This window comes from Bos indicus x Bos taurus, chromosome X (assembly GCF_003369695.1).
Source record: "Bos indicus x Bos taurus breed Angus x Brahman F1 hybrid chromosome X, Bos_hybrid_MaternalHap_v2.0, whole genome shotgun sequence".
Classification (NCBI taxonomy): domain Eukaryota; kingdom Metazoa; phylum Chordata; class Mammalia; order Artiodactyla; family Bovidae; genus Bos; species Bos indicus x Bos taurus.
The window spans coordinates 19,451,717-19,475,093 of record NC_040105.1 but is presented as its reverse complement, the minus strand read 5'-3'; the positions used below and the strand labels follow the sequence as shown (position 1 = coordinate 19,475,093).

Genomic DNA, 23,377 nt, shown 5'->3' with positions numbered 1-23,377 from the left:
TTTTTTTTCCTTTATAACCTAGGGCAGATCTTTATTTGCTACATCCTTTAGTACCTTTTGAGTTATATCAAGAAGAAGGAACAAACTGGGAGAGGGAACAGAGACAGCATGTTGTTCACTACTAGCTCCTTTATAAAATGGGAAGGGAGTGTGTTGCCCACAGCACAGTATTTAGAAAATAGGATGCAGTATGGTTCAGAAATCAGCAGATCTAATTTTTGTTTATCATATCATAACCTTCTTTTGCAGAAAAGGGGCTGGGAACTAAATAATCTTCATAGGTAGGTCAAATGAAAGAAAAGACAACACCTTATTTTTTTTTTAAGAAAATTATAATACTGTAATGCGAACTCTGGATTCTACCACTGTTTCATAAGGTCATAGAACTTCAAACGGTAAAGTCAGAGGCAATCTAATGCTTGGCACAAGGTCATCCTTAAATTTAAACTGTTTCTAATTTATCTATGCAACTCAAATATTTCCCCTCAAAAACAACTTACACGAATGCTTTAATTCTAGTGAACTCAACCCATCCTAAATCTGAACTAGAGCCTTGGTAATCAAGTCACATCTTAGTTACATTTAAGACACCATTTAATTAGGATTGGGAAATTCTACTTCAAGAGACTGGAAATACCTCCTCAGTTGAGGCCTTGCCAACATGCAGGATGGTGGTGGGTGGATCACTATTTCAAAGTGACTACAGCTATTTCCAGGGCTTCCCAGGTAGCTCAGCGGTAAAGAATCTGCCTGCAGTGCAGGAGACACAGGAGATGTGGGTTTGATCCCTGGGTGGGGAAGATTCCCTGGAGGAGGAAATGGCAACCTACTCCAGTATTCTTGCGTGGAAAATTCTGTGGACAGAGGAGCCCAGCAGTCTACAGTCCATGGGGTTGCAAAGGGTCAGACACGACTGAAGCGACTTAGCATGCTCAGCTATTTCCAAGTCTGTATATACTAACATAAGAGAAGGTAACTCTCTGGCAAGGTGTCTCTTCAACTAGTAGTGGTCAGCTTACCAAATCTCAGGGTAGAGGTCTGTTAAATACAGATTACTGGGCCCTTCCCTTACTCTACTCAATCAAAATTTCTGGGTATGGAACTCTGGAATCTGCATTTTAAGCATGCAACCCAGGTGATTCTTGTTGCCCACTGCAGTTTGAGACCTCGTGCACTGGGCCAGTCACACTGTGATGGGCTACACTGTGGGGAGGGCTGGTTGAGTGATGCCAACTTTTGTACTGCACATATAAGGAGTTTTTACGTCACAAGCTTTGTAGTTGGACACATCACACAGAGTTTTATTTTCAGTCCTGTCACCAGTATAACACTGTATTATGTAACTCAAATAATCTCAAGATTTTTGCCAAGGAATCTGATGGAAATACCCTGGTCTACTGAGAATATGGCAAAATGAGAGATTGTGGTATATTGCTTGAATAAATTCTTTAAAGATATACTTTTAGGTAAGCATTAAATAGCTCCTCTTTATTTTTGAGGCAAACAGAACAAATAAACAGATACTTCCAGACTCAAGCCTGCTGAATCTATGTCTTGGGGTGTGCATTCTGAATCTCAAGTATGAACAGCATTGGCAGGCGAGGAGGGTCAGATATGATGGACTGGTATATGGCTAATTTACATGAAACCTCTAAAACATAAAAACATATTTCATAAAGATACTGTTCTATGAAAGCCTAACTTCTACAAATCTCATATCTATGTGTCTTCAACTTTTTGCAAGTCCCTTTCTGGGTCTCAATATTCCTTTTCCCCTCCCTTTGTATTTTCATCAGGCATTCTCACTCTGCCTATTTCTGTGCTGTGCTTAGTCACTCAGTTGTGTCCGACTCTGTGAGACCCTATGGACTTGTAGCCCGCCAGGCTCCTCTGTCTATGGGATTCTCCAGGCAAGAATACTGGAGCAGATAGCCATTTCTGACATCTCCAAACTGACAATTTTACCCCTACTCAAATCCCATGGACAGAGGAGCCTGGCGGGCTACAGTCCGTGGGGTTGCAAAAGAGTCAGACACAAACTTAGGGACTAAACAACAACAAAATTTTGTGCCTGTTTGTTTATTTTTTTTAAGGACAAGTGGAAATTGCGTGTTTCTAAAAAAACAAACAAACAAACAAAACCCCAAAACTTAAATTGTATGGCTCTTGATTGTTTTTATTCTTTTGGTCAATATCCGAACTATAAAAAATATTCCATTCCCTACTTCCTGCTCTTAAAATATACTTCACTATTTAACAAGCTTTTAATCAAGTACATTTTGAAACAACAGCAATATTTCTATCCTAGCCCAAGAAAATCAGTAATGTTTCTGTTTGGCATATTACTTAAATAATTATTGAGCTGCCATTCATCACTGAAACCTTTGATTGTGAGGCCACCAGCCCAGCTGGGTAGAAAGAGAAAGATCCTACTTCCCTGTTACTAAACCCCTCGAGATGTGAATGGTGTACCCAGATGTAATGCCATGTTGTGTATAGGATGACTTATTCCAGTGTGGATCCACTTCTCATGCCAGCTCTTTACAGACTGAATCTATGTAGGATATGGTGAGAAAAATATTTCTTTCCCTTTTTGTTTTATGAATTTAAAACTCTTTCCACGCAAATTATAAGCAGAAATAGAAATTCTAGAAGTAACTTTTAGAAATGTAATCAGGCTAATAGATTATAAGGTAAGGATAGAGGTACAAACATTTGCAAGAGAATGATTCAGTTTGAATACAAAATAGGTAAAAAATAAATCTTTTACTTAATGAATGAAACAGAAGGAAATACATAAAAATGGAAATAAGAAGTGCTTAAGCCAGAACAGCACTTTCAAAGATTTTTACTTCTGAGTTATGAGAGAAAACTGGTTCCACATACTCACTTCCATTATCGGTGAGCCTGAGGGCAAATTTAAGGGCAAAGCCACTGACAACTGGTCTTAAGCTGCTTGCAGATAACAAGGCAGGCATCCAAGCCTATCAATAGTAACACATGTGGAGCTCCTGGGAGAGTACAGATTGCTGTGAGCTTTTGAAAAAGATCTGATTTATTACGATTATCAGGATCTCTCTCTTCTTCCAAATGTATATGTTCACATTTAAGTTTTTCTTTTTGTAAAACAGGAATATCTAACACCATGAGTTGATAGTCAGTGATAATTTTTCTCAATGAAAGTCTTGGAAAAAGTGGGCTGAAACCTTGATTCAGAATGTTCAAACCAAGAGAGAGACTTATTTGTGGCTTGAGTAGTAGCTGTTCAAATTTTGAGGGTCTATTTCCTTGTAAAGATAAAGCTCAAACAGACATAATATCAGATTTTAAAAAATTTGTTTGCTTATTTTTAATACCATGGGGGAGGGACTAGGAAGTCTTTTATTTTATGAATGATGAAGTATTCTTTTTCAAAATAAAGTGATAAATAGCAAAAAGTAATATAGTTTGTGCTTATACGTCTAATACTTATGGATATCTTTAATTAGAAATTTCAGGTATAATAAAAATATTTGATGAACCTAGCCACAAGCAAAACAGATAAGGAAATACTGTTTCCAGATTAGAATGTTACTCTAACAATTCCATTCTCTGTGTATAATTCACAAGAGACAGAATATTTCCTTATGAAGTGGTATTTCATCTTAAACTATTTACCACTATACTATGACCTTAAAGTGCATTTAGGACTTATGGGTATATCACATATTACTTTTCCTGTCTGCATTAAAACCACTACCTGAAATAAAGGTACACCTGAAGTATCCTTTAAATTAAGCTTATATATTAGTAACAACTGAAAAGGTCTTTTATATTTAATAGTCACAGAAGTACTTATTATGTTAATTCAATTTAGCCTGAGTTTATATTCAATGAAGAGCCTATAGATATATTAGAAAAATGTACTATGGAATTCGGCCACATTATATTGTCATTCCAAATGTCATATTTCAGATTTTAAAACAGAAAATGGGAGGAATTCATTTTTATAGACATGCATTGTTCAATAAGGATTTAATGGGTGCCTATGTATATATATATATGTGTATACTACATCAAATGTTAGGGGTAAATATACAAAGATGATAGTCTGACCTCAAAGAGTTAATGGCATAGCTGTATAACCCCTTCCCCATTTTTGTCTTATAATTTTATAATTAAGGATTATCAGTAAAATAAAGCTCTACTTTACTAGTATAAATATATATATACATATACACAGATACAACTATATGACTATAATGTAATTATAAAATTATCCTAACAATGTATATTATATGAATATATTAATTTAAATGGATTAATATATTTGGAATACATAGAAAATAATAAATTTTAGGGCAAATGTAAAGAATACCACTAAAATATTAATATATGTGTGTATATACATATATATATATATATGATATAAAACAGCTGAGTTCTGGTGCTTACAATAGACTTGAAAACTGAAGGGGACTGGAACAGAATAGAGAACCCAGAAATAAACCCATGCGCCTATGGTCTATTATCCAAAGGAATTAAGAATATATAATAGAGAAAAGATAGTCTCTTCAATAAGCAGTACTGGGAAAACTGGACAGCTAAATGTAAAAGAATGAAATTAGAACATTCTTTAACACCATATACAAAAATAAACTCAAGGTGGATTAAAGACCCGAATATAATACTGGAATCCAAAAAACTCCAAAGAAAACACAGGCAGAACACTCTTAGATATAAATAAGAGCAATTTTTTGGAGATCAGTAAAGCGAAGGAAACAAAAGCAAAAATAAACAAACGGGACCTAATTAAACTTAAAAGTATTTGCATAGCAAATGAAACCACTGACAAAATGAAAAGAACCTACGGAATGGGAGAAAATATTGGATTGGTTCATTTGGGTTTTTCATATGTAGTTACTGAAAAAAACAGAATGAACTTTTTGGCCAGACCAATATTTGCAAAGGGTTTACCTGTGATAAGGTGTAAATATCAAAAATACATAAGCAGCTCATACAACTCAACATCAAACAAACAAACTGAGTAAAAAATGGGGAGAATATCTGAATAGACATTTCTCCAATGAGGACATGCAGATGGCCAACAGGCACATGAATAGATGCTCAACACCGCTAACCACCAGGGAAATACAAATCAATACCACAATAAAATATCACCTCATACCAGACAGAATGGCTATCATCATAGAGAAAACAAATAACAAATGTTGGTGAGAATGTGGAGGAAAGGGAAGCTTTGTTAGTGGGAATGTAAATTGACACAGCCACTATGGAAAACACTATGGTAGTTTCTCAAAAAACTAAAATTAGAACTATTATACGACCCAGCAATTCCACTCCTGGGTATATATCCAAAGAAAACAAAAAATACTATTTCAAAAAGATACATGCACCCCAGTGTTCATAGCAGCTTTATTTACAAGTGCCAAGATATGGAAGCAAGTGTCTATCAACAGATGAATGGATACGAAGATGTGGCATATAATGGAATGAATGGACTTGGAGGCATTATGCTAAGTCAAATAAGTCAGACAGAGTATGACAAATAGTTTAAAATATCATTTATATGTGCAATCCAAAAAATACAAAATATATATTTTGTATATAATATAACAACAAAGAAACATAGTCACAGATACAGAGAACAAACTAGTGATTACCAGTAGGGAGAGAAGGAAGAAGGGGCAATATAGGGGTGGGGGATTAACAGGTACAAACTACTATGTATAAAATAAATGAGGATATATTGTACCACACAGGGAATATAGCCAATATTTTATAATAACTATAAATAGAGTATAACCTTTAAAAATTGTGAATCACTATACTGTGTACATCTGTAACATATAATATTGTACATCAACTACACTCCAATGAAAAATAAACAACAACAAAAAACCTTTAAAAAAAAAACTTGAAAGGAATCACAATATGCCACCTTAAAATATACCACTCTGGCCTAAGGATTATTTTGAACTGAAGGTAATTAAGAAACAGTAGACACAGAAAGACCTTTGGCCATCCCTCTAACTGCCATAAAGCAGGACGTATGTTTCCCACTCAGAAACTGTTCATCCTCTCCTCTTGCATTCCGGGAGAACAATGCTTAACACTGAAGACAGAAAGTTGGCATCAGGATGGGTCTGCACAAACAAAATCTTACTAAAATAGCCCTTATCTTCTGTTAGTTTCCCCATATATAAACTTTTCCAAAATTTACCACTTTAGAAATCCAAACCCCCCTTCTGTTTTTTTGTCACTTCTCCGTAATTTACCATGCTTTGTTAAAATGGTATATAAACCTCGGATCAAAGTGCTTCTTTGGGTCTTCATTTCTTTCCTTTGAAGGCCTCCATGCACATAAAAATTAAATTAACACAATAAAATTTGTATATCTTTTCTCTGGTTAATCTGTCATTTGTTAGTTTAATTCACAGGTTCCAGGTAAATAACCTAACAGAGCAGAGGAAATGTTTCTTTATTTCCCTATAAAACACTTAAATCAAGCCTTAAGCCATTCTATTCTAAGTCATATATATTTTAAAATATTTATACTAAAAATATTTAAATATGAAGTACATGTATTTCATCAAGTTATTTTGAGATAATTTTCAGCAACATGGATAGATGGCAGTTTATTGGCTCTTGCAACCTATTTTATGATTATTTATTTTAAAGTAATCTTTTTACAATTATCATTTCCAAAAGAGGTAAGAGAGCTAAAGACTTTTTTATTCTCCAATAATGCAGAGATGAATGATGTATATTTTTAATTTATGAAAACTTGAAATGGCAACCCACTCCAGTACTCTTGCCTGGAGAATCCCATGGAGGGAGCAGCCTGGTAGGCTACAGTCCATGGGGTCGCAAAGAGTCGGACATGACTGAGCGAGTTCACTTTCACTTTCAGCACCTTACATGGTTATATTGAGTTGGCTAAAAAGTTTGTTCTTATGGACTTCTGTAAGAGCTTACAGAAAACCCTAAATGAACTTTCTGGCCAACCCAATAATAAAAGGATGAAATTCAATAGATGATATTCAGTCTGGATGATAATCAGTGTGAACCGCAACTCAGTGCTGAGAACTGCCAATGGGGTGCACAGGTATATCCTATGTGACAGAACACTTCATCTGTGACTATGTCTAGTCTGCCAAAATGAAAAGGTAAATTGGGACTAGCTACATTTCAGTCATTTTCTTGACTATTTATTTCAATGGATTACTCTTTGGTCCTTCCAACCCTATTAGGACATTCTCTTTCCTAGTGATAAGCAATGAAAAAAGCAATTCCAATGTTATCTGAACCTTGAATCACTTATGAGACTAGATGGTAAAAAAGTCTTCAGAACACTGATTATACTTCCATGACTCAAATTATTTCATTTGCCTGTTGCACTTGACTTGAATTCTACAAACTGGACATTCTGATGGAATAACAGGTAAAGGTATCTCTACCTGGGGGGCTTGGAGTTGTAAAGACACATTTCATATGCTGAGTCCATCAGAACTTTCTCAAAGTAAACAAAGGTCTTTTTGCCTTATGTCCTCTTCTAAGGTGCTGAGCAGCAAACATGATCTAGGATCAGTAAATTTTGAGCTGATACAAACTGTGCTTTTATTGCCCAGCTTGCTATTAAGGTAGACTAAAAGTAGACAATGGCATAACTTCTTAATTCTTGAAAATTTTATCTAAAATAAAGACTTAATGTACATTTTTTTTTTCAAATTAACAGTAACATAGATCTTATTGAACTTCTGCTCTATAAAGTTCCAGCCTATTCTTATTCTCACACTAGAGTCATATACTACCCTCGAAGTATGGCCATACTGATTTTGGTGAGATTACTTAAAAAAAAATATCATTCAGTATCAGCTCCAGTATCATGATACCATCCAGACTAAATGAGGGGGAAAATAGAGGGACTGATCTGTAGAAGTTAGTGAAATAATAAATTCTCTTCAATAAGAGTACCATAATGGGTGCATGTGTGTAGGTTGGGAATAGTAATAAAAGGAGTGATTCTTATGCTAAAAATTTTAAGATATTACTTTCTCTCATGCTATAACACTGTTTATGACTATAGAAACTTGAAATGGACTTCTGCTTACTTTTCCTGGCTGAACTTATATTACCAAAAATTTGCAATACTGATTTCCCCCTTCAATAACTTCTAAATGTTAATACCTTGTTACTAACCTCCTTGGCATACCAGCCTGACATTTGGGATCATTTGCTCATTAGCAACTTTGGCAAGAAGTTACTTTGGGGGCTCCGCCAACTGAATTTCTTAGCAATAAAGACAACCAAAAATACCTTTCCCAGCAAAGCAAGTGACAGAAAAAGTAAAAAGAAAATTCAAAAGGTGTTTGTAATAGTCTAAAATTTTATGTAAACAGTTACTTATCAGAATTCATATTTTTCTTACCTCAAACCAGTTATAAATCTAATCTCTCACCCTAATCAATAATATTTTCAGATTCTATTTTTCAATATATAATAATTACATCAGAGACTATTCTCATAAATCCCCATTGTTAGGGTTATCTGCATACAATGACATTTAAACTATTACATTTTCAGGTATTTAAAATATATTGTGTACATGATAAGAATGAAAACTATTTTGGTAAAAACCACAATAAAATCATGTCTATTAGAAAAATAGCATGGATGTAAACAAATTAGCATGAACATTCATCTTAGCAAAAAACTCAGAGGAGAATAACGAATGTTTATACTCGGTCTTAGTTGTTTTGAAATGATTAGTTATTACATTTTGAACCAATGAACTCATTTTACTTTTGGGATAGAAAACTATGGAATCTAAGAACATATTTTTAAATAAAATACCCTATTATATATGTTTCATTTTTTCCACCCCTGACAAAATTGTAGAGCACTGCCCTTTCAAAAACAGTAAGTTTTACTAAAGCGTTAGAGATATGCTGACTCTCAGTGTTTTTATGGAAAAATACAAATGACTTTATAGCTATTGCAAAAGGTTTCCAGCTATATCTGTGCTTAACATTTATCATCACATGTTGAATTTCACACTTTCAAATGTAATTATAGAAAACTAGAATCATACAAGGAGTTCATTAGGGTGGGAGCTTGTTTTGCAAAATTCAAACGTTTGAAATGTCAAAAGATTCTCCATATTGTACAACTTAATTTATATTCAAATATAGCAATGAATCACTCACTTCCTGCTAGTGAAAACAAGAAATCCAATTATATTAACAAATTTGGTTTCCATTTGTAAATTAGTTAACTTATAGCAACTTTATGGTACTAGCTTATGCATAGTATCTTTTAAAAAGTAAGGACAATTTCATATTTAATTGAAGTCAGGCTTTTTTGTAATTCCTATTTAGCATATTTATATTAAACAAGGGCCAAGCTGTCTTCTCTAAGGTGAAAAAAAAAAAAAACACAACCATCAAACTAGATTTGTGAATTTGTAAGCATGTGCAAATCAAGGGGAGACTTTGGAATTCTCAAGTTCCACTTAAGACTTTCTTACTATCTCTTCTGACTGGCCCCATTTTTGAGGGAGGGTGAGGAGACACTGATAGCAGCTAGGGTGTAATTAGTATCTTCCTATTAAATGTGAGGGGCCTTCCCAGGTGGCATGGTGGGTAAAGAATCTGCTTGCAATGCAGGAGACACAACTTCTATCCCTGGGTCGGGAAGATCCCCTGGAGGAGGGCATGGCAACCCACTCTAGTATTCTTGCCTGGAGAATCCCATGGATAGAGGAGCCAGGTGGGTTACAGTCCATGGGGTTGCAAAGAGTCAGACATGACTGAAGTGATTGAGCATGCATGTATCAAATGTGATCACCAAAGAACTCTGCAGAACTTTGGCCCTTTTTGTGATATTAACATATATATTTGTGATATTAACATATGTATAAAAGAATACATTCTTACTATAATAAAATTAAAAAAGAGAACACATTATAATAAGTTGTACTGGTGTGTATGATCTTTTATAGCTAGTTGATCTGCTCTATCCGGATATTCTAAAACTGGATTTACAGTGATACATTACACCAATCCTTTCTTTTAAACCCATGCATAGTTATGATCAAGGTTCTAGAATAAGTTTTCTCATACTGATTTTATTGCGAGCAAGTGCAGAACTAATCCAAATGACACCAATAATAGATTTAGAACAAAGTTAGACAACCCAAAACCAAAATTAAAAGCAGCACTTTAAGACCACTATGAACAGTACATTAAGTATGTATACTACCATTTAGGAAAACTATCACATAATTTGAAAGAAACATTACTTCATACTAATTGACTAAGTGGAGTATACATCATAAATATACACAAAACCAGAACTTGACCAAGGAAAATGTCATGATGACATTTTCTTTCTCCTTATTGTAAATCTTCAGCACAGCACTAGAAAGTCTGTTTTCTCTTTGCAGAAAATCAATAAATACTTCAAAAGCAGAAACAGGAACTCTTCTTTAACAAAACAATACTTTAATTATAGAAGGCCTTGGGAACCAAGGCCTTAGTTTTAGCCATACTAGGAATGGTTTCAGATCTTAGTCACGTGGGCAGATCTGGTCTCCATGGTGATGCGAAAGTCAGCCTGAGAAGTGGAAAGAACTGTGGTACATTGCTCCCCATAGAAACAGACAAGCTGAAATCAAATGCAGCTTCTGTATTTAGCATCGCCAAAGCCTGAAGCTCCAGTGAAATGGTACCTTACTTCGGGAGTTACCATGGCAATCTGCTAAGAAAGGCAGGTTACAGATATCCACATCGTTTACTACTAAAACATCAAACCAAATGCCAGAGCACATAGGTTAAAAGTAACAATTTATTCACTAGTTCTGAATTTGGTTTTCTTAAATTGGGTTTAGAAGTTTAATAGTGGCACTGTTGTTCTTACAAAATTCATATAATCTAATTCCTGCAATGATGAGACCTGGGTTCAATCCCTGGGTTGGGAAGATAGCCTGGAGAAGGGAATGGCTACCCACTCCAGTATTCTTACCTGGAGAATTTCATGGACAGAAGAGACTGGCGGGCTACAGTCCATGGGGTCGCAAAGAGTTGGACATGACTGGGTGACTAACACTTTTCTTTTTCAAGGAGCATTTTTTTTTAAAAGATTTTTTAATCTTAAGAAATAGCCTGAACAACTTCTACTCTCCTTCAATTTCGTGTAAACATTCTGAAGGCAAATTAATTATGATACTAACATTTGTGTTCTACTTTCTACTTTCTAAAGTGCTTTTTAAAAATGCAATATCTCAAAAGATGTGGAAAATAGAGAATTTCACTAGAGTTCACTTTGGTAATGAATTTTTCATGCTACCGACTGCAAAGTACAAGTGAGAAATCTGAAGTTGGAAACACATGGAAGTGCAAATGTTGTACTCTCTCATAGTGCCTTTCAGGGCACATGAATCAACTTTTCAGGTGTGCAAGAGGTGATACGAAGATACGTTTTATCATGAAAGAAAACATAGTCATCTACAGTACATCAGACTTGGTACCTGGAAATATGAGTGGCATCTTCCCATTTTACTTCTAAATCTGTTGCTTCTCTATCCCCTGTACCAATCAAAAGATTAAAAAAAATAAACAAAAAGATCTTTAGCTGACACCAAAAAAAAAAAAGGGCAGAAAGATTTGGATTATTTCAAAGAAGATGAATAAAGCAGAACTTGGAAGGGAAAACTGAAGTAACTTTGTCCACCACGTGAAATACTTTTCAAATTCATCTCAACATAATTCTTCGGAAGTAGTTCTTTTTTTTAAAATATACCAATACTAACTTGATACAAATTAGCTATGAAAGGAATCACGTCAAAGTTTAAAATACTAGGAGTTTTGACTCAACTGGGGGAATTGTTTCACTATTTATACATATCAAGGTACATGATTTTTGGATACTGATTAGTTAAAATTGGAAAGTGCACCAATTACAATTTTTAGTAATAAAGAGCCAAGTGGTGTGCAGGGCTTTGATTTATTCTTTTGAAAGAGCGTATTAATGGTGATACTGACTTGCTATATTAAAACTTTAACATTTTAGTTTCTTTTATATGGGTCTAATATACATACAGATAAAGGAAACATCTTGCTAAATTTTAACCTCAATTACAATGATAGATCTGAGGGGCAATATGTGGTTGTGAGCATTCATTCTGCTGTTAGAAAGTTTTAGACTGAATCTCAGATGTACTATTAACTACCAAGGAGTCCTGATCATGCTATTAAATCAGTTTCCTCATCTAGAGGATGAGGGTAATAACAGTATTTATCTCCCAGGATTGTTGTGACGATTAAATAGGTTATATATTGTGCAAGAACCTTAGAATAGTTAGCACTCATTAAAAGTCTTAGCAATTATTTGTGATAAGATAATGTGTTCAACAAGCATACAAGATTTAAACAAAATACACCCTATTATAAATGTGTTGGTTTTACCTTAGGGAAGGCAACTCCATTACAGTATTTTTTCCATGTGGAAAAATATCTCTTCTCTCTACATGAGAGAAGAATGAAAAATTCAGATTTATGGACATGCCTAACTTTGCAGATTGCATTTCAAGTCCAGACTATGTAGCATACCTTTACAGAAAAGATAAACCACTGAAATGCCTTTCATTCAACAGACAGGTATAGTCCATAGGAAAGGTGAAGAGAGTTTTCCTAAGACAGTAGTGAAAGTAAAAGACCAAGTACGGAAACGGCACCCCACTCCCGTGTTCTTGACTGCAGAATCCCAGGGACGGGGGAGCCTGGTGGGCTGCCGTCTGTGGGGTTGCACAGTGTCGGACATGACTGAAGTGACTTAGCAGCAGCAGCAACACATAATTCAGTCATTCTATTCAGAATGTCTTTGATAACATTATTCAAAGACTAACCATTAAAGATGTTGTAAACCTGATTGAAATGAATTAAGATTTACTTAGAATGGAGGTAGCAAGTTAGAACATCTTCAGTTTTCACTTCCTTACAGTTCAAGTTATGCTCATTAAATATATTTCATTACACAACTGAAATATATAATAAATCATATTAATACAAATGGGATTTTTATTTCCCTTATCAATGTGTGTCTCCCACTTGCCATTTGACAGCTTATTTGACACACTAATGTGGCTAAATGTCCAAAATTAATTTTTTCTTTAAGATACAAACATAAAAGAGGGATATTGAAGAGTTATTTTGAAATCAGTGCCCTCTGTGTGGGATTTTTACTGTCAAATCCAAAAGCATCACATATTTCAGCTTGCCATTATGGTGAACCATATCACCTCTGATGTATTATACAGCTCTCCATGACTACAGCTTCCTCTCCTTCTATTTCTTCTACTATGTCTAATCTTTGAGCTAATTAAGAACACAACTTCCTCCTGCATTCACTTCCTCATCCAGCGTGAACCACTCTAACTAGAACTCTTAATCTCCTTACCCTCTTGGATAGGTACTAACCATACACTTTCAAGTATTCAACTTCTGCTTTCTTATTCCTACCTAGCCACTGGGCATTACTAGAAGACACTGTATGTCCATGCTGAGTTGGCACCATTCTAAATTCGGGTATTCTGACTTTTCATCATCAAGGATCACTTGGCAGATCTCTTATTAGTGCCTGGTTAGTTCAATTTCCAGTTCCCCATTGAGATGCTCCAAGTTTCCATTAGATTCTTCAAGTCCTACTCTCTACCTATGGATCTTCCTTTGAACAGATAACTACTTGCTTCTGCATTTGTAGAGGGGATAAAGTAACTCTCATTTGGACTGTTCAGTTTCCTAACTTGTCTCCCCATCACTTGTATGCTCTCACACCAATACATCTTCTGTACTTTTATACAGGAGAGTGACCTTTCTGAAACATGTCTGATTACAAGCACTTTCCTACTGAGATCTCCAAATGCTCTCCATCATGCTTTTTTGGGATACAATCCAAACTTCTGGGCATGGAATACCAAGACTTATAATTTAGTTCTTCAACAATTTTTGTCTCATCTCTACTCTTCCATATTATATGCTGTATTTTCTTAATTGTCATTTTTCTTCATTTCTACCATTGCTGATGCTATTTTTTTTTTTAATCACAAAGAACCACTTTTCTTTTCCTCCTGGTGAAATTAAGCTTAAAAGTCACATCCTCTGTGACCTCTTGTCTAATTTCACAAGGTAGAAATAATCAAGACCTCTTAACTACTTTCGTGAAACTTAACATGCTCCATCTTTTAAAAGACTTAATATACTGTAATGTTACATGTGGATGCTTTTCTCTCCTATTTGATGGCAAACTTACTGATTGATTTTTAAAAATCTTTGTTTTTCCCACACTTAGGAGAGTGCATATTCAAGACATTGTGGTTGCTCCATAGATATTACTTAAATTGAATTAAGTCACTAAAATAATTTTATTTTAACACCTAAATATATGAGGTGCAGGGCTTCCCAGGTGGCTCAGTGGTAAAGAATCCACCTGTCAATGCTGAGAGGTGAGTTTGATCCCTGGGTTGGGAATATCCTTTGGAGAAGGAAATGGCAATTCATTCCGGTATTCTTGCCTGTGAAATCTAACAGACAGGAGCCTGGATGGCTACATACAGTCCATTAGGTTGCAAAAGAATTGGACATGACTTAGTGATTAAACAATAACAAACATGAGGTACAAGCTGAATAAAGTATTCTATTATACAACTGGATAAAGTGCTTTACTTCACTAGACCTTCCATTTTACTAAGAAGATCTACTTCAAGTCTTTAATGTGAACTATGTGGCAGAGGGGAAAACCTTAGGAAGATAGGTCGCTGAGGTCAAAGAATGCTATTTATGGCACTGCTATGTCAAAAAAGAATGATCTAGACCTTATATGAAGTGATAGCCTAACCACTGCTAAAGGGTGTTTCCTTGAATGACCTAGATTGTCAAGTTATTCACATGTCATTCACATTCAGAGTAGATGAGGTGAGTCAAAATTTTACTAAGATTCAGGACAAGCTTTTAATTATAAATATAGTATATAAATACATTCTCGAAAGGTCCTCTGTTGACAGAGGCTGATTAGAAGGAACTACTGCAAAAAAATCTTATTAACACCTTGCTAACTTGGAGAGTTGACTCATTGGAAAAGACTCTGATGCTGGGAGGGATTGGGGGCAGGAGAAGGGGACGACAGAGGATGAGATGGTTGGATGGCATCACTGACTCGATGGACGTGAGTCTGAGTGAACTCCGGGAGTTGGTGATGGATAGGGAGGCCTGGCGTGCTGCAATTCATGGGATCGCAAAGAGTCGGACATGACTGAGCGACTGATCTGATCTGAACTTGGAGAGATGCTGGAAGGCGTTGCAGCCTTGAGGTTTATTGCTATGTGCAAAACAGTCATTTCAGACGATTTTGAACGATTAGGTTTCTATACCACGTGGCTAAGGCAAAATAAGACACCATTACAACATATCCATTTCTGTCCTTTATTGTGCCCTTCTTTGCAAGAGATGTTCCCTTGATATCTCTAATTTTCTTGAAGAGATCTCTAGTCTTTTCCATTCTAGTGTTTCCCTCTATTTCTTTGCATTGATCATGGAGGAAAGCTTTCTTATCCCTTCTTGCTATTCTCTGGAACTCTGCATTCAGATGGGTATATCCTTCCTTTTCTCCTTTGCCTTTTGCTTCTCTCCTTTTCTCAGCTATTTGTAAGGCCTCCCCAGACAACTATTTTGCCTTTTTTTTTTCCCCCTTGGGGATGGTCTTAATCACTGCCTCCTGTACAATGTCATGAACCTCCATCCATAGTTCTTCAGGCACTTTATCAGATCGAATCCCTTGAATCTGTCATTTCCACTGTATGATCGTAAGGGATTTGACTTAGGTCATACCTGATCTAGTGGTTTCCCCTACTTTCTTCAATTTAAGTCTGAATTTGGCAATAAGGAGTTCATGATCTGAGCCACAGTCAGTTCCTGGTCTTGTTTTTGCTGACTGTATAGAGCTTCTCCATCTTCGGCTGCAAAGAATATAATCAATCTGATTTCAGTGTTGACCATCTGGTGATCTCCATGTGTAGAGTAGTCTCTTGTGTTGGAAGAGTGTTTGCTATGATCAGTGTGTTTTCTTTGCAAAACTGTTAGCCTTTGCCCTGCTTCATTTTGTATCCCAAGGCCAAACTTGCCTGCTACTCCAGGCAAGTATCTCTTGACTTCCTACTTTTGCATTCCAGTATCTATGTTCAAGAGTTTGCTCACATTCGAGTCCATTGAGTCGGTGATGCTATATGACCATCTCATTCTCTGCTGCCCCGTTCTCCTTGTGCCTTCAATCTTTTCCAGCATCAGGGTCTTTTCTAATGAGTTGGCTCTTCTCATTAGGTATCCAAAGTATTGGAACTTCAGCTTCAGCATCAGTCCTTCTAATTAATACTCAGGGTTGATTTCCTTTTGGATTGACTAGTTTGATCTTCTTGCTGTCCAAGGGACTCTGAAGAGTCTTTTCCAACACCACAGTTTGAAGGCATCAATTCTTCGGCACTCAGCCTTCTTTAAGGTCCAACTCTCACATCTGTACATGACTACTGGAAAATTCATAGCTTTGACTATATGGACCTTTGTTGGCAAAGTACAATCTCTGCTTTTTAATATGCTGTCTAGGTTTGTCATAGCTTTTCTTCAAAGGACGAAGTGTCTTTTAATTTCAAGACTGCAGTCACCGTGGGCAGTCATTTTGGAGCTCAAGGAAATAAAATGTCACTGTTTCCACTTTTTCCCCTTCTACTTGCCATGAAGTGATGGCAACAGATGCCATGATCTTGGTTCCTTTACTGTTGAGTTTCAAGCCAGCTTTTCCACTCTCCTCTTTCACTTTCGTCAAGAGGCTCTTTAGTTCCTCTTCACTTTCTGCCATTAGAGTGGTATCATTTGCATATCTGAGGTTATTGATATTTCTCCCGGCAATCTTGATTCCAACTTGTGATTCATCCAACCCAGCATTTCACAAGATGGACTCTGCACAGAAGTTGAATAAGCAGGGTGACAATATGCAGCCTTTTCATACTCCATTTCTAATTTTGAACCAGTCCATTGTTTCATGTCTGGTTCTAACTGTTGCTTCTTGACCTGCATACAGATTTCTCAGTAAACAGGTAAGGTGGTCTGCTATTCCCATCTCTTCAAGTATTTCCCAAAGTTTGATGTAATTCACACAGTGAAAGGCTTTAGTGTAGTCAATGAAGCAGATGTTTTCCTGGAATTCCCTTGCTTTCTCTGATCCAACGTATTTTGGTAATTTGATTTCTGGTTCCTCTGCCTTTTCTAAACCCAGCTTGTACATCTGGAAGTTCTTGGTTCACATACTGTTGAAGCCTAGCTTGAAGGATTTTGCGCATTACCTTACTAGCTTGTGAAATGAGCACAACTGTATGGTAGTTTGCACAGTCTTTGGTATTGCCCTTCTTTGCGACTGGAATAAAAATTGACCTTTTCCAGTCCTGTGGCCATTACTGAAGTTTTCCAAATTTGCTGACATATTGAGTGCAGCACTTTAACAGCATCATCTTTTAGGATTTGAAATAGCTCAGCTGGAATTCCATCACCTACATTAGCTTTTTTTGTAGTAATACTGCCTTAGGCTCACTTGCCTTCACACTCCACGTTGTCTGCCTCTAGGTGAGTGACCATACCATTGTGGTTATCCAGATCATTAAGATCTTTTTTTGTATAGTTCGTCTGTGTATTCTTACCACCTCTTCTTAATCTCTTCTACTTCTGTTAGGTCCTTACTATTTCATCTTGACTATCTTTACATGAAATGTTCCCTTGATATCTCCAATTTTCTTGAAGAGATCTCCCGTCTTTCCCATTCTATTGTTTTCCTCTATTTCTTTGCATTGTTCATTGAAGAAGGCCTTCTTATCTCTCCTTGTTATTCTCTGGAACTCTGCATTCAGTTGGATATATCTTCCCTTTTCTCTGTTGCCTTTTGCTTCTCTTCTTTCTTCAGCTATTTGTAAAATTTCCTCAGATGACCACTTTGCCTTCTTGCATTTCTTTTTCTTGGGATAGTTTTGGTCACTGCCTCCTGGACATAAGTTCTTCAGGCACTTTGTCTACCAGATCTAATCCCTTGAATTTGTTTGTTACCTGCACTGTATAATCATCAGGGATCTGATTTAGGTATTCTTTAGCCATAAGAATTATAACTTCATAGACACAATTTTTATCATTTCAACTCCACTAAACTCAATTGCAGATACAATAAAATATTCTTGAGCTTTTAGTCACTGGTCAAATATATGACCTGTAAAGACATCATTTATGACTGCTTTTATGGTTTACCTTTCAGATGATAATTAAGTGCTGCTTAACTTGGTAGTAGTGAAGTCGCTCAGTCGTGTCTGACTCTTTGCAACCCCATGGACTGTAGCCTACCAGGCTCCTCAGTCCATGGAGTTTTCCAGGCAAGAGTACTGAAGTGGGTTGCCATTTCCTTCTCCAGGGGATCTTCCCAACTCAGGGATCGAACCCAGGTCTCCTGCACTGCAGGCAGACGCTTTATTGTCTGAGCCACCAAAAACTAAGTAAAACAAACTGCATTATATCCCTTTTCCTTCTTTTTCTTTTTAAAACTTAAGAGTGTGAAATAGGATAGCTCTGCATTTCATGAAAATAGTTTAACTGGCTTAAAGTCCCTAGTTTGATGTCAATCATCTCAATATACTAAAAAGATAGCTCTGAATGTCAGTAATGCACAGGACTTCCCTATACATTTCAGAAACTGAAGACTGATTTGAATTCACCAATGGAAATATTACTGATGCTTAAACAGTGTGTCATTCATAGTCTGGTTTTCTCATTATTATTTTTGGGGTATATTTATTAAACTCTGAAAGCCTGAAAGTCACTGATAAATTGCTCAAAATAGTAAGTGGAATTGCTAAATTTTAGCTGGAATTATAGAACAGTTATTCCTTTTTTTATTCTCCATATTATATTAATCGGAAACCAATTTGGGGACACCCATGTCTCTTCTTCTAACAGCATGCAGTATTTTGTAAGCTATTATATAAATCCCCCCAAAAGTTTTATTTACTATCTGTATAGTCTTGGTTCTATGACAGCGAAGCATATGTTGTTAATATAAACCTTATTTAATACACATATGCTCAGTGAACTATTAGCAAAGTAATTTTTGAAGGGCTAAATCTAGTGTGTGTGTTTGTTCATTTATTTTTACCATCAGTTGTATTAACTATTCAGATAGGAGAGAGAGATCACTAACTATGTATGACAGTATCAAAGTACATAGACAGTGTAGCTCAACTCTACTTTTCATTAAACCACACATGAGATCTTACCATATATTCTCTAAAAACCATAATAAAAGAGACGATCGCCAAGAAATATCCTTGTCTTTTATAGATAGGCAGCATATATCTTATTATAGCAAGTTAATTCAATAAACAGAAGTATGAAAGTGTCACCCATAAATTATTTAGACCAGAAATTGGTAGTATAGTTTTTTTTATTACCAAGATATTATCATTTTATATAAAAGGTCTTAACATGAAGAGATTTGAATGCAGCTTGTTTCTACAATTTGAAGCTACAGTTGATAGACAGAAAATGTGACGTAGATTACAGTGAAGAAATGCTAATTCTTGAAAGTGAAAGTGAAGTCGCTCAGTCGTGTCTGACTCTTTGTGACCCCATGGACTGTAGCCTATCAGGCTCCTCCATCCATGGGATTTTCCAGGCAAGAGTGCTGGAGTGGATTGCCATTTCCTTCTCCAGGGGACCTTCCCGACCCAGGAATCGAACCTCGGTCTCCTGCATTGCAGGCAGACGCTTTACCGTCTGAGCCACCAGGGAAGCCAAGAAATGCTAAGTCTTAGGAACCACTGAATGAGGCTGACCAAGGAATATGGCTGATCAGGGATAGCACTCTGGGTTAAAAAAAAAGTTACCAGAAATCTCTGGTATTCTTATTTCCTTACTCTTGCTAGATTCTATTAATGGCCAAGGTCTGTGTGGTTCTAATACTGTATCTTGGCACATTCTGGTATTGAGAGATGTAAGAATAAAAGATCTTACAAACTGTCCTAATGAAGTAATCTAGTTTTTATAACTCCAGTTGTGCAATTTGCAGAATACAAAAAAGCTTGTGATCAGCTTCTATGAAACCTTTTGAAGATGAACAAATATGAAACAATATAACCTGAGTTCCAATATTTTTTGCTTATCACCAATATACTATGGGGCTTAATTAATTAAAAATGAGATTAATACTTGTAAGTAATTGCTGAGTCCATTAAAGCCCTGACAATTTCATGTCACAAAAATATAAAGAAATGACTATGACTAAAATCTATTTGGAATCTAACACTGAACAACGGGGGATAACTAAGTGGCACTTTAGACATGTAGGGAATTAAAAGTAGCTTAATTGTTTTCTATTTTTTCTAGTGGCAAGGAGAGAAAACACATAGTTGGGTATGAACATGAGATGATAAGGAATATGATTTTAAAACTTCAGAGAGTAAAACAGAAATTTTGAATGATCATTTTTTTTTTTTTGATCAGTAGTTTTAAAAAATGAAATTCTAGTAGTACAAACATAAACAGTCTCAATGAGAGAAGGAAAGGAGATGTAGTTCCAGTCAAGATAGTTACAGGAAATTCCTTAGTAAAAGCTTTTAAGGAAGAGGGTACTAGAAATGAACAAGTGGAAAATAATACCAATTGCTTGCAAGAAGAATACCAGGAAGGCAAATGTTCAGCTGAGGATTGTTAAGAAGCTGAAGACAGAACTTAAAAAAAAAAAAATTTTTTTTTTAAATCCAAATGGGAAGGTGGTAGGTAGTATATGACTTCAATGGTATTTTAGGTGTTTCCTGCAAGGAGAGAAGTCTTTACACTAGGAAATTTAAAAGACATGTGTCTTGAGATAACGGCCTATCTTATCAAAAGAACTACATTATGGTCTCTTTGAACTAGAAGAATAATCTTAGGAACTGAATGAATAATCTTAGGAACTGAATGAATTTTTGGAATTTATTTTAGGGTCACCATCAGAATGCCTGAGACATTGTTTAAAGAGAGAGTTCTCTTATACAAATAAACCAAACTTTGCATGGGTTCTTCAGAGAACACAGTGATAAACCTGACATAGATACATGATAAAGTTTTAGAACAGACTATTAGTGGGAGGAGTTTCATTTTTTAATTTCAGTTGAATGACCAACATGCATTCAATAGATATGAAACATTTTTAACTGGCTTCCCCCATCTGCCCTGGACAGTATCTCTAGGTTGGGAGACAAGTGGAAAGCCAAGGGCAGTGAGCCTTGCATTTGATAAAATTTTGCATGATATCCTTATGAATAAACTGGTGTAATATGGACTGAGTGATATTACTATTAATTAGTTGGAGCCAGATAAGGATACTGAATGACTGAATGAAATTAGCATATATAAAATTTCAGTTTGAATGCCCCACAGCTACGTCCTTGCTCCTTTCTTCTTTAAAATGTTTTGTGTGTTTCCTTATTCAGTGAAGCAGTTAAAAACATAGAAAGGATACTTGGAACCTTGGAGGATTATTCAACAACAGGAGGAATGATTAGTACCATAGAATAAAACTGAGAGTCCAAACTTTCTTAACAGGATTGAATATTGCTAGGTGAAAAGCTGAAAAGTTAAAACTTTAACAGCAAGAAAAATAAATAGTTGCATTTAGGTTAAAAATAAAGTAAATAAGTGTGGGGATGCTACTTGACATAAAAGCATCATATGAATCGACAGTGAGTAGGTTAAACTAATATAATCATGTCCACAAAAATATCATGTCTAGATTGCTGCAACAGTTCCAGTACACATGGCATGGAGACACTGAAAAGAAACAAGGCAGACAGATGCGGGTAACCAGGATTGTGTAGAACTTATGTCACAGGTTATAAAGTTAAGGTGATTATATGCATTCAGCTCGGAGATAAGGCAACACAAATAATGTCTGATAACACAATTCTACTGTACACTTTTGGACATGTACAATGTGCAGATACACAAGAGAGCAAAGGTGAGGCCATTATGCTGAAGAGAACCATAAAATCTTAGAGTTAGAAGAAGCAATCACATTCAGTTGTCCCACTGACTCTGGAAGCCCTGATTGGTAGCTGGTTTTTGGCTCCTTCTTAAACACAGGGTAAGGAGGAATCCTCTAAACTGACAAAAACCAGTTATCCCACTCTTGGGCAAATGCAATCATTGGAACGTTTTCCCTCATATCAATCTAAAATCACCCTCCATGCATCTATTGTGTCCTCTGGAATCTTAAAGATCATTCATCCATCTTCCACATGTCAGCCTTTCAGTATTTTTCTGATTTTCAATGTCAAGACCCACAATGAGTAGAAAATTTATAAGAAGTCAGCTTTTATATCACTACCAGGAAGACCTTTTAAACTAGAGCTGTCCAACATGGAATGCCCTGTCTTTGGGGGCAGTAAGCTCTAGGTCCCTAAAATATTCAAGCAGAGACTCAGTAAAATTCATCAAGTGTATAAAGATATTTCCATATTGGGTGTGAGGATGATATTTAAAACTCTAATTTCTATGGTGAGATAGCTAATCATTATGCATATTTACACATAGCATGGCACTTGTTATATGCCTCCTCCAATAAAAAACAATTTATCTATTATTAAATTAATTCTTCACCTTAATATAAAACATTTAAAATGGGTTCTATAGCATTTACCAGAGAGACACTATTCACAGCAACACACACAAAAAGTGTTACATATCTAAAGAAGATTTCAAAGTTATGGCTAACTTTTCACTTAATTATTCAGCAAAGATATTCAACATTTGTACAGAATTATTTTTAAAATTGTAAACATCTTTTCGACCTCCAGAGCTGAGGCACACTCCTTCTAATTAGGTTAATAAAAGATGATCATGAGTCTTAGAACCCAGGATGCTAAATCAAGAGATGGCTCCCCAGCAAACTCATAGGGTATCAGAGAATAGAATACAAAGTGAGGGGTGGGGCTTACTGTCAGAGTTGGCAGTGGGTTGTGTTGAAGCCAAACAGATTCCAAGCTGTCCCTGCTCCCTGTTCTTTATAGAAAAGGCATGAAAACCCCTGCCTGTTGACATTGGTAAAGAACAAGGAGAAAATAGCAGAGATGCTAGAGGAAAAAAGGTAAAGTTCAAGTTTAGTAATGCTGAAGTTATGGGCTATCTTCTCTCACTAAGAATCCTAAAGTGAGTGCTTCAAAATACCCATTTCATAAGGTTATAGAATAGACTCAAAATTAGGGCAACAACAATTTAAGGAAAATATTAAAAGAAAGGAAGCAATAAAGTCATGGATGAGA

General features: G+C 35.8%; 1 protein-coding gene across 6 annotated transcripts in view; it reads right to left on the bottom strand.

Annotated features, from left to right (window-relative positions):
* CNKSR2 (connector enhancer of kinase suppressor of Ras 2) overlaps window positions 1-23,377 on the bottom strand; it is a 285,915-nt gene that overhangs the window by 13,634 nt on the left and 248,904 nt on the right. The gene's annotated exons all lie outside the window — the stretch shown is intronic.